A 13,401-nucleotide genomic window follows, 5' to 3' on the forward strand; every position below is an offset into this window, starting at 1 on the left:
GACACTCATCGCTACATTCTATTGGTCACCGTACATGACTTCAAACTTAATTTAATTTAAATTATCCAATACGAACCGCCAATTCTTCAGTCCACGTGGACTAATTCGTAGCGGCATTATTTCTTTGTAGTGGTTTTTTGGCCTTTGAATTCGCTGATAGCTTTAAGAACTACTATATCAGTTACTTCGACTATACTTATCTTACTCGGATCTAAGACTATATACGGATATTTAACATATACCCGTTTCCGTGAAATGATTTTTCTGTCTGTCTTAATTTTACGAAGAAGAATTAACTTATTCAATCCGCAGAAATATCGGATTAACTGGTGTAAAGCTCGTTTACTTTCCGAAACCTTCATTCCGGCTCTCCTCATTTCGTGAGAAGCACGCATTCGTTTATATTTCCGAACGGGAAGTATAAATGGATTTCTCTATCCTCGGGGAACACCCGGTATCCCATCAGCGGAGAGTTAGTTTATTGATTCGTTTGACGGGGCGAATAAATATGGGAAAATCCGACGTGGAAATTTTTCCATACTGGAAGGATGTACGGGATACGGTTGGCGTGCGAATGATTTGTCGGGGTTTTCTTCGTATATGAGGATATGGAAGAAAAAACTATCCGAGATATCGGAAAATGGGCGTGCTCTTGAGGAACGGTGTCTATTTTTTCAACTCAAAACTTGGGTGAATATGATAATCAAGAAAAGTTTGACGAATGGGATTTCGTTACAAATTACCAACCATAGAAAATAGAGGTATCTGAAAAGAGTCCTAGAATAAAAAATCTGACATTGGTTTGGAAAGATACGATTTTCCGAAAAGTTCTACAACTAGAACTTGTGTAATAGATAATTATAATGTTCAGTATAGTTTTTGCCATATATAATAATAATAATAATGTCATTCTTGGCTCACTGCGCTTGCTCAGGACACATGATTCTCGGACCCAATGATCACTTACCCCATTGGTTGATAATACTGGCGCGCCCTCCCGAATGTATCGGGGCTTCGGGGGATAGGGCCTGACCAGCGCACACTACGGTGAAAAAAATAAAATGATAATAATAATAAATCTTTATTTATGGTCTGGCCTGGTGATTTTTTCTTCAGTGGTGGTAACTGTGGACTCTTTCAGTTGATTGAGTGGCGCTTAGTTTGTTGTCTCAGGTGAAAAAGCATAATTCGTCACTGTAATTACCCTTTCCAACAGTTAAGGATTTTCTTGAAGACATCAGAACAAATGTGCATTTCTGGGTTTTTTGTTCACGCGCGAGGATTTTCACTGACTCTTTGTCTTTTTCTATAGCCTCAACGGATGAGATTGCCTATTTTCTCGATATTTTCATCCGTTTTGGAAGTTGAACGACGTCCTGAACGTGGATCAACTTCGATGTTTTCTCACCCTTCTTTGAAAAGTTTACACAACTTGAAAACCCCGTGTTTGGGACATACATTCATCCCCGTACACTTGTGAGAAGGAATAGGTCTTTGTTGCGAATTAACCGAGTTCTACTAAAACTTTCACGTTGACACGTTGCCCAATTAAGATGCCTACCATTTTTCCGACGAGAGTCAGTTACACAGTCCGATAAGAAATAAGGATGTGGCACTACTGAGCAAGCAAGTGTCGCCCAACCGGCTGGAAATCTGGAAGGAGATTCTCAGGAGACTCGGCAAAATGGCATTCGATCTTGAGGCTCGCAGAGAAAACCGTTATTTTCTAGCCACATTTCGTATACCAACGACTGTGTAGTGATTGTTGGAGTAGTGACTGCAGTGAGTTCTCATCAAGTTAATGAAATATTGAAGTTAGAGTTTGACAAAAGATTTTATAGGGAAAATTACCAACCGTTGTAGATTATTGTCCTAATTACTAAAAAAGAGGCGACCTTTTGGCATTTCCTCACAGTATAAAGAGGCAAGTTCCGCTATACAGATCCCCACATTCCACCAAACCTTTCACCAAGGATTCGCGTAAACTCATTACCTCCTATGGAAGCAGCTGCGTTCGCCTTTCATCTCCCGTTTCGAAACGACAAGAAAATAAAAAACCCTCCTCGTGTTGTCGTTCGCTATCGATTGATTTGGTCGTTTGACGGAGCACCGCGTGTCAGTGCGGGTTGTTTCACATTAATTTGGCTAGGTAGTTTACAGTTTGCCTCCTCTAGAAGACAGGTGTATTCACGGCGAAACTGCTTCTTCGCTATTATTAATAACCGAGAGCAACAAGCTCGAGGCGGTCTATTAAGTTTGTGTAGTCGCCGAAGATGTAGGTTAAAAACCCGACGAGGAATGTCGTCTCATCGATATAGAGATTGAGGCGAGTTGCTTTCAGCACAACGCAAGCTGTACTGTTATTGGCAATTTCTTTTTATTTATGGCGGGCGTCTAACAGATTAATCGTGACAAAAGAGCTCTTTGGAATAAGACAACGAAAGTTTCTTCAGTGATTGAAATGTGGTTGAATTATACTCGCTCAGTAAAAAAACAACGGTTGAATTTTAAGCGAAGCATGATAGGAAAATCAAAATAAGAGATACTCCTCCTGGTGTCATTAAATGAGTGCTAATTTTTGTCGCTGTTATGTTAATTCTCCTACAGAAAAGATTTCCACTTGAAGTGGAAATCTCACAATGTAGTTTTTTTTTATAACTTTTCTTGATTTGAATAGGTATGACCGATTTAGAATCAAGTTGAAACTATCAATACTATATGTCCCGCAATGATGTGACATAAATTTTCTCATTTTCCGCAAAATTTCAACTTGGAGTTGTAACGGAAACTAGTTTAGAATTGAAAGAGTATGTAGGTGAACGAAAGTCCTAAATAAACATGTTGAAAATTAGTAAAACTTTCTCTACGATTTCACTTATTTTATATGAATGAAAAACATTTCTCTTTACAAACTCTCAATACTCTAACATTACTCACAATAAAGGAATCAATTATTTATCAACAAAACAAGTTATTTTGGTAGGAATAATAGGACCAAATACAAATCAACGTAAAACTAAGTTTCAAAAATTCAAACTGGTGTCAAAAAGTTACGAAGCTTGTATAATGTCTTTCATTAAGTGCCTCCTGTTATCAAATTTAAATAAAACAAAGTGTATGTGAGAAATCATCGAAAAGTTTTATTCGTTTGAAAGACCTATTGATGCCATTATATGTGGAATAAAACATCGTTCAAATATATGCCACGGCTTCTCTGGGTGGAACGCATCCGAAACGTCCAATTTTCCATGAGTCGGGCGCATAAATCAGGCTAAATTTGACCGATGGAATGGGTTATGTTGGCTTTGAGGACCGATGTGGTTTGTGGCTTATTCGCATACACCTGTGACTTGATAAAATCCCACAAGAAAAAGTCTATCGGAGTGAAATCGCGCGATCTCGGTGGCCAATTCACATCACCTCCACGTGAGGTGACCATGCTCTCGATTCGCTCGTGCAGAATATCCAATGTGTCATGAGCTGTGTGGCACGTGCGTCCTGTTGAAACCACATGTCGTTGGTTTCCAGATCATCCAATTCAAGCCAAAAGCACCTATAGTGCTAGCCGTTGACAGTGATGGCCTGGCTAACATCGTTCTCAAAGAAATATGGACCGATGGAGCCGGCAGCCCAAAACCCACACCGAACGGTGACTTTTTCGGGATGTATTGGTTGCTCTTGAATCTCATCTGGATTGGTATCGTCCCGACATTGTTATTTGTTCCGTAACCATTCATCCAGAAACGGGCCTCATCGCTGAAGACGATTTTTCGATGAAAATTAGGGTCAGTTGCCAACTGCTCCAGAGACGGTTCAGCGAACACTCGTCGTTGTGTACGGTCGTTTATCTTCAGTTCCTGTTTCAGTTGAATTCTATACGGGTACAGGCCCAAGTTAAGACAACAATGTCACACGATTCATCAAGTGCTATGGCGTAGCAAGGTGCCTTTTGTAGAAGTTCAAGAAGCTAAAATTGCAGTTCTTCGCAGACAATGGAATACTTTGAATTGCAGAAACATCTTTTTTTCTTCAAAAAGTGATGTAACTACTGCCAACATACTATCTCAGAATCTGAAAAAAGTTCTGGTGTTTATTAAGCGTCCAGTACACACGTAATGCTGCTTCTGTGGATTTTTCTTGGTCGCTCATGCAACGAACTAGTAATTTTGTACTCTTTTCTTTACGAGCCTGACTGCTAAGAGGAAAGTTTTTGTAGAATTGCTGATGAGTTGTTTCGTAGTGTCGCTTCAAATTTCCACTTTTAACAATAGCGACAGTTTTATTACATATAAGGCACACTGGAACCGCTTGAAGCCTATCAGGCAGCGTAAAACAGTATTGTTCAATTCATTCTGCCAAAAACCTACTATTTTCACTGTCGACTTTTCGTTTTTCAGGATTCATATCAACGTAGGTACAGAAAGATTTTTTATCAAACGAACGAAAACGACAGAAATCATAAAAAAAGGCCGGTTACTCCGTTGTTTGTGTTGCGACTGATGACTGGCAGTGTGCTTTCAGTGCTTTCCCACTTCCCCAGTATCAATTTCGTTACGCGCTCGTGCTTGTTTCAACAAAACAAAACAGGAGCAAGCACGCTGAAGTAACGTAAGTACGTATTTCCGCAAAAATGGTACGAAGTTCAATCTATGGATGTTTCGTGTGCATAACAGATATTTGAAATCGCATCAGTCTGATTCGCGCACATACACAGGCTAGATAGGAAACTTATCAGTAGTAGGTAAAACAGGTGAACTAGGCAACTTGAAATAGAATACGTACTAAGTACGTGTGTTATTTCAATTGATAAAGGTATGGTATACCTCGTCTACGAATTTTTATGTGTACTTGATATATAATACAATATTTGGGGCGGTCAACCTTTCGCGGTCCGTAAACGGACTGCGGTCCGCCTGTTGCTGACCGCGGACCTAGATCCAACGTAGACATTTGTGTTTCGCACTTTCCCCACCACAGCGCTGGCATCTAATTTTGAATTCCCAATAGGTAATATTACGAAATGAAAATCATAAATCAGCAAATTGGAATTCAATAAAATTCAGAGTTAAAATTTAACAAAACCTCAACTTTTAAAAATCAAAATTGAATAAAAATACAAATTCAAAGTTAAAATAATTCAGAATATAACCCGGAATTTAAGAAAATTTCGGGTTCCAAACCGTAATTTAGGAAAATTTCGAGATTAAAGCCGGAATTTGAGGAAATTTCAAGTTTGCAGCCGTAATTTAACAAAATAAATTCCGATTTCATCTCAGAATGCTATTTCGACTTTTTACTCGGAATTTTATTGAATTCCTTCAAATTATGAAGGATTATGAAAGACGGTGAAAATTCATCTCGTCTATCATGGTTACGTATGTCGTTTAATTTTCCTCTAAATCCCTTAGCCAAGTTCCAACTTATATCATCCATCCATAAAATATATGCCTACTTGTAAAATCATTTTGAAAACATCAGAGCCCGAGACCGATTCTCGTGATGTGCACCTCGCGGAACACCTTAAACGCGCGTACATTATTGGCAAAATCATCGTGTCGACATCATCTCGAAGTCAATCAGTCATTTTTCTCAGTGAGCAAACTGGGCGAGACGTTTCGGCTCGACAGGTGATAAATGTCGCGGCAGCGGAGGCGAACATCTGGCAGGGAATGAATGTTTCGCGTTTTATCCAGGATCTCTCGCTGTTCGCGTCCATTCTGCTCTGGCGTCGGTCGTTAGAAAACGATATTTTGAACTTTTATTCGCAGGAGTCTGCAGACACTTCGCGACTGGCGTGTAACGGACGAGAATGCAATAGCGTTAGTTTAGATCAAATCTACATCTAACGGGTCTTACAACGATTGATAACGGCCATCTTGCTGGAGCTACATCTGTCAAATTAGTTATTCAGTCTGTTTTGCCAAATCACCATGGATAGATATAGCATTTAACAATACATGCAGAAAATAAAATTGTTTTATCAAAATGGGTGTTCAGTTCGGGCAATGTACCGTTCGCTTCGCCCATTTTACGGTCGCTGTAATCGTCCTACGGAGAGGACTATTCACAATGTGGTGGATAAATTTGAGTCCAGTGGTTCAGTAAACTATAAACCAACACCCGTACGGCAGGAAAACGCAGGATCTGCCGAAAACATCGCCGCTGTCTGTGAGAATGTGCAGGAGAATCCAAAGGCAGTCAATTTCGCGTGGCTCACAAGAACTCGGCTTTTCGCAGACCACAACTTGGCGAATTTGGCGTCGTGGCTTGTCCCTGTAATATGGAAGTGTCCAATCTCCATATAGTCTTTTTTAACTAAAATCACTTTTCTTATCCTTTTCTGCCAGCCTTCTTCGGTATATTTGATACGTCTTCTTTAACTAGCGCTATTACCTTCTTATCAAATTTTGAAAAATCATTTTTACCCCTGATGCTTTGTTTCAATTTTACCCAAATCAACTCGATGGGATTGAAAACAAAAAAATAGAGGGGAAGTCTCAGTATGGTGTGTCCATACTTTTCAGCAATACTCTCAAGGAAAAACAATTTTTCAAATGTATTTGTCTGTAAAACTTCAAGTAGTTGGTTTTTGGTATTTTATTCTTCAGAATACAAATTATTATCCATTAAAAAACTTAGTATTTCATCTTTCCTCGAATTTTTATTCGGTACTTTGATGAGCTGTCGCGAATGATAAGAAGCGATGTCAAGAACTATTACACTATTCGCATCTAAATTTAGGATTAATATGTTTTCAAACCATTCCTTAAAAATATTAGCTTCCATGTTTTTATGATAGTCAACATTGCAGTCCTCAAGTTTTTTTTCACATAATTTCAAATAATTCGGAACCCATCCTTTACTTCCTCCGCCATGCACAATGATTAGTCGCGATCCTTTGTTAGCATGCATGTTAGGCGTACACATTCTCGCACCATCAGCCCATTTTTTCGTAACTGTGTCGTGAGCGTCATACCAAGTTTCGTCCAAATAGAAAATTTGCCGTTGTTCTTGTCTATATTTAGTTATTTATTCTAAGTATTTGTTACGCAATACCACTATTCTTCTGCTTTCCATAACTCACGTTATAGCTGGAAGTATTCAATTTATTCCTTATTATTTCAGTTGTAGGAATCTCATTGTTTTGTAACAGTCGTATAATGTTTTTTATTTCAATGATTTTATTAGATAAACATCTAAAAGTTTTGGTAATCCCGTATCACATCGCGTCTTGCGTTCATAAGGTTTGTTTTCGACTATTTTACGTACAGTTGAGAAAGGAATTTCGGTCAAATCTGATGTTGCTTGTAATAGTTTGTTTCCCTCGAAACCAAATTCGAGATGTAGATTCTTATATACATTGAAACATACTCAAACATGTTTCAATATTCAAACGCATCCGAATCTTATTCACTGGTATCTCTTTTTCGCATTGTTCACCATCGCTATCCGAATCACTATACAGGAAAACGTCTGCGTAGTTATCACACTCGTTATTACTATTAGTACTTGTCCAAGGACGCCACATTTTAAACAGATAACAAAAATGTCAAGTGATTATAACTGCACCAATATCGAATTTCAACACTCGAATCGCGATCAGTCCCTGAACTGAACATTGACGACACAACGGCGATACTCATCCCCACATTCTATTCGTCACCGTAACATGACTTCAAATTTAATTTCATGACTCTTCAGCCAATCATAAAACTCGGTTGGTAAACATAATCCAATACGAACCGCCAATTCTTCAGTCCACGTGGACTAGTTGGCAGCGGTATTATTTCTCTGTATTGGTTTTTTTTTGGCCTTTGAGATGCCGATAGCTTTAACTATTCATAATACAGGTTACTTCGACTATACCAGTAAGGTCAGATTTTCACTGTTAAAAAAAAACAACATTCTAGAAAAATATATTTTGGCAAAAAATAAGTTGAGAAACACAATTACTTTCAACAGTGTTCTGGAGGCGGTGGTATTCTCAACAGAAATTACTGTACTCATAATCGCAAAACGTGCGTTCGTAATTTCCCATGATGTACGTCGGGGTTTCGCGATTATTTTTACGAGCGATTTTATAGTCGCGTATAGGTTGCATGCGGGTGGTAAAGGACTAGAGAAACAGCGTAAAGTTGTTCGGAGTCACTCGTGACTAATTAAAAATCTTTTTTCACAAAGACACGGATATTACCCATGTATTGCGTCGAACAAAAAAACAGCCATCACTTGCACCTGATAAACAACGGCTGTAAACGTATAGGTGTTATGATTTATAATGATGGTAGTATCATGTGGTTTTTGGGACAACAATACTGCCATGATAAGACTGTTATCTATAGATAGATACCACTCTGGCGGACTCGCTTCACCATAACATCTCGTCAGGCTGGAGTCCAAACAGAAGAAGTGTATTTTAGAGCGATTCCATCAGTTCCCTTCTTTTCTGTTCCTACTATTGCCATTTTCCGTTTTGCATAGAAATACTCGTACTTTGGCACCGCCGGAAACCGGTGGCACAAGGTCCCCCATTTATATCATATAAATGATTTTAAACTCTATGCCTCTAGATAAAAGAACCTCCTTCGTGGTGGAAAAAGAGTACATGAAGGCTATTGGTATGCAATTCGGGGTAGACAAACGTGCAAGGGTCCATCTCAAAAGAGGACGATGCACGGATTACGGAGAGGATGTGCAGCTAGTAGATGGAAGCATTCTGAACCACCTGGATGCCGGAGAGATTTATACTTACCTCGAGGTGGAACAACGCCACTCACAAGAGGTAACAATAGTAAATAACTCTCCGCGGTGAGTATCAGACAGATCTGGCCTTTGGAACTGTCGGGTGAAAACAAAGTTGCTAGTACGAATCTGCTGGCCGTTCCAATCTTACTCTACTAGTTTGGAGTAATGAAAACGGTTCAAGAGGAGCTCTATCAACTCGACGTAAAAACCTCAAAGATTTGGAAAATTTCTTTTTAGGGCAGCTGCTAGAGCGGCTGATGAACCCGGTTTAATTATCGACACTGAACGAGGTGATCACCGGGCACCGTCACCCAGTTGGAGACCATTCAGTGCCCATATATAAGTCTCAGAGATCACTGCACTCCTGCGGCAACACAAGGATTAGCCAATGGAAGGTCTTTCCTCAACAACATTGAAAACTTCGGCTTATCAAAGCACCTGACCTTCCAAGTCTTGATCCTATTAAAAGAGCTAGGTGCTGCAGTCTTAACGTCTCCTCAAAAACAGAATATGTTATGAATTTGCATCGAGAAAGATAACAAACTCCATCTGAAGAGATCAGTAAATGCTCAACTCAAATGATGGTTCAACCAAACCAGAGGTAACAAAGCCCTGCACGGCTGAACTTAATGCATCGTCAGATACAACTGACCTAGAGGCGCCCTTATATGGAAATGTTGCTGCGATCCTTGAGGTGGGAATCTTTCGACTTGAATATCGACAACCTCAATATCGATTAATCAACCGGAATCTCTCCATTATACTATTATGGCTGCAGAATGTATTATTTTAGAGCTGCATACACCAGCCGGAGAGAGTGTTTCCAGGGCTGATAAGAACAGTTTGTCAGAAAACACACTTTTGTTGCTCTTTATCAATTTCTAGTCTAATCAACAAGTTCAAAAACATAAAAAATAGATATAAAGGTCCTAAAAATATGAGCGATAGCTCATTCGATTCGGAATCAACTCTAGAAAAATGTTTTTAAAGGATTTTGGTGCAGGTGAAAAATTGCAATTGTTATTAACAAAAAATAAGTTAAAAAAAATAGTATATAGTTTTTCGTTAATAACTTAAAAAATATTAATATTTGAGCAATTTTGAAAAAAGCTCGTTAAAGAAGAGGAAATTTCCAATAAAAAAGTCCTAACTTCCGAAACTCTATCTCCATTATTTATAATTTTAATTTGACGTTGATAATAGGGTTCCGCGCGGCTGTTACGTCATGCGTGCGCTGCCGCTGAAGAGAGTATATCAAATGAAATAATTTTTTATAACATAAAATGTCATCTTAAAAATTAGAAAAAAATCTAGTATCTTCTTAACACTTGAATGAATCGAGTTCCGTAGAAAAAAAAATGTATCACTATTTTGCAAAAAGTTATTCAATTGTTAACTAACAAATATTTTGCCAATCTCTGTTTGTATAAATAATGGGATAAAAGGTATGAATAAATTGGCCTATAAATTTTAAACTTCGTGGAGTTCTTTTGATATATATACTTCATACGATCTTGCGATAAAAGTTCATAAAAATTTATTAATTTGTTAATTATGATTTTTTATAACTATTGTAAAATGAAATATCTAAAAATTGATGATAGTTTTTTTTTCAATTGATATTTAGCTGTCTGTTTTCACATTAAAAAATGGCAGTTTTTAACGTAGGATATGCATTTTTCACGTAATATGTTTAATAAATTGATTTGAACAAATAGAGAAATTCGATATTTTTGAAAAAAATTTTTTTGCAGATTTTTTGTCTAGAGATAACTATGATTTTCAAAAAAATTTTTTTCTTAATTTTAATTTTTAAAATCGATTTTTTTATATTTTGATTGCTTAAATAAAATTAGTTAAAAAATAATTTTGTTTGTGAAAATCATAATTTTCACTTTCAAATAGTTTGTCAAAAAAAGTTTTATTTATTATTTACTTGTTTATTAGTTTAACAATTTGTTATAAACAAATATTGACCAACGTTATATTTTTTTCTGAAGCTCATAATTTCAGGACCTCTATCTCTATTTTTCATGTTTTTGAACTTGTTGATTAGAAAAATATTTCATATCAGTATCACCTATTTGCAAAGGTTATGGAGAGATGTAATTCACCCCCAAATGATAAATACTGGACATGAGTCCTTTCAAAGAAATACTGTCAGCTTGAAATCCACAAGACTTGATGCATGATGTGTTACGAACATTGACTACGAGTTTCATCTATTTGCAAAATTGTTCAGGGGGTGCAAACCAACCTCCATGAAATACTGACATCTTACAATATAACGAAAGCGTTGGGAGACATCTTACGAACATTTTATAATATGATTTATTTGCAAAGGATATGACGAGGTGTAATTCACCTCGGAATGATAAAATCCGAACATAAGTATTTTCCAACACATGTTTCGTTTAACAAATAGCCCTGATAAAAGATATTGTTTTTTTTTCACTACCATCACCGATAATTTGGCTGCTGAAAAAGGACTGCCAACTTTATTCGACACAAACTCTTGATCTATCGACACCAGACACGTCTTGCTTATTTTTGTCATGCATGCTCAAATATAAAAATTTCAAGAACAAAATGTAGTTTAAGAAAACTAAAAAACACGCTTTTAAAGAACATCGAACTAAAAACTTAAAAATATTTCAATAAGCTTAAAACAATAACGGTCGAAAAATACCAGTATTATTGTGAAAAAAGCCTAGGCTAGATATACAGAAAATATAACACAAAGCGCCCACGCTTTTGTCACAATAATACTCTGGTATCTTTTGATCGTTATTGTTTGAAGCTTATTTAGTTCGATGTTCTTTAAAAGCGTGTTTTCTAGTTTTTTAAACTATATTTATTTTGATTTTCTTTTGAACAACCTATCAAGGAGGTTACCTACAGCGCCATCTGCCCGCGAGTAGATCAAAAAATATCAAGTAGGTTACATACAGCGCCATCTGCCCGCGAATAGATCAAGAAATATTAAGTAGGTTACGTACAGCGCCATCTGCTTGCGAAGAGATCAAGAAATATCAAGTAGTTACATACAGCACCATCTGCTCGCGAATAGATCAAGCACTAATGTCGATAATTTTGTCAATACAGATCCCGAGCTTGAGAATTACAAGCGAACATGCATACAAACAATCATACATACATACAGGTGAAGCTAATATAAAGCGTGTAAAAATAGTGTTCTACGAAAACTAAAAATCTTTTTCAAACGAAACACTGTAAAATAATAATCAAATACCATACGGCAAAGAATGCAACGAGGATACAAGCACATGCCTCCCCCCTTTCCCCGACATCGTTATGGAAAACCCACCCCTCGGCAGGCGATAAGACGACGAGAGAAACACGAGGAAGAAAGGAGACATTGCCGTAGGGTAGAGGAAAGTCAATGGGGCGTACCAACCTTTTATCGATGAATTTTATTGAAGTTATCCAGCTGTGCGAAGATACCAGCGCACGGCCGGCCTCGATGAGAAGCTTCTCGACATTCTGAAACAGAAGAAAACTGACGTTAATATACAACGCGTCTAATCATTTAGTATTATAATTTGATTAGAATTTCAGGGAGAAAATTCAAGGCAGTAATGAAATCAAGTGGGCGTGTTAATTGATATGATCTGGATTTCATTCCCGTCACCATATAACCACGCTACTGTTAAGAATTGAATTAGGGCAGCCAGAGAGGGTAGAATATTTTAGGCTAGTCAATAAATGAGAAATCCGAGCATATCGAAGTTCGAAAACTACTTGGTTATTCACATTTTGTTTTCAATCGAGGAACGCCTGCCGGGTACTGACGATGCCCAATAGGCTGAAACAGCTGTCTACCGGTGGCTCTCGAATTGAAATCAATATAGGAGTGATCAGAATAGTACCTATCTATTTTTCTTTTGATTTTCATGGAATTATTCTCCAGCAGTTTGACTGTATTAACCTTTCTCGAGAAATGGCTACTGTATATATATATATATATATATATATATATATATATATATATATATATATATATGTGTATATACATGTGTATATATATATATATATATATATATATATATATATATATATATATATATATATATATATATATAGTGTTGACTGACTAGTTAAGGAGAAATAGGGAATATTGGGCGTGGTATTCAATTTAGTATAGTTCAAGTAAAATATATAGTGCCCCCTACCTTCCAGCAGTTCCCCTTTAATAACACACACAACGGCGGTACTCATCGCTACATTCTGTTGGTCACCGTAACATGACTTCAAATTTAATTTTATGACTCTTCAGCCAATCATAAAACTCGATTAGTAAAAATTATCCAAAACGAAACGCCAATTCTTCAGTCCACGTGGACTAATTCGTTGCGGCATAATTCCTTTGTATTGGTTTTTTTGGCCTTTGACATCGCCGACACTTTTAAGATTACTATATCGGTTACTTCGACTATATATGAAATTCCTTGTCATACATGTGACAAGACATATATTGGACAAACATCTAGAAATTTATCTGGACGCTTAACGTCACATAAAAGTGATTGTAACACAAACAAAACCACCTGTTCACTTGCAGAGCATGTCATCAGCACTACTAAACACACAATGAACTACCCCGAAGTTAAATTTCTGTGTACTGAAAGCAACTTA

General features: G+C 37.2%; 1 protein-coding gene across 6 annotated transcripts in view; it reads right to left on the reverse strand.

The window, feature by feature from the left end:
* Nucleotides 1-13,401, reverse strand: part of LOC111508053 (uncharacterized) — a 270,025-nt gene that overhangs the window by 69,761 nt on the left and 186,863 nt on the right. For all 6 annotated transcript variants that reach the window (XM_074177977.1, XM_074177980.1, XM_074177981.1 and 3 more), the window contains one exon: nucleotides 12,164-12,249. The gene's annotated coding sequence lies outside the window, so the exon portion shown is untranslated. The remainder of the gene's footprint in view (nucleotides 1-12,163; nucleotides 12,250-13,401) is intronic.

This window comes from Leptinotarsa decemlineata, unplaced genomic scaffold (genome assembly GCF_025532065.1).
Source record: "Leptinotarsa decemlineata unplaced genomic scaffold, Ldec_3_MD MMD2_tig00003335_RagTag_RagTag, whole genome shotgun sequence".
NCBI lineage: Eukaryota > Metazoa > Arthropoda > Insecta > Coleoptera > Chrysomelidae > Leptinotarsa > Leptinotarsa decemlineata.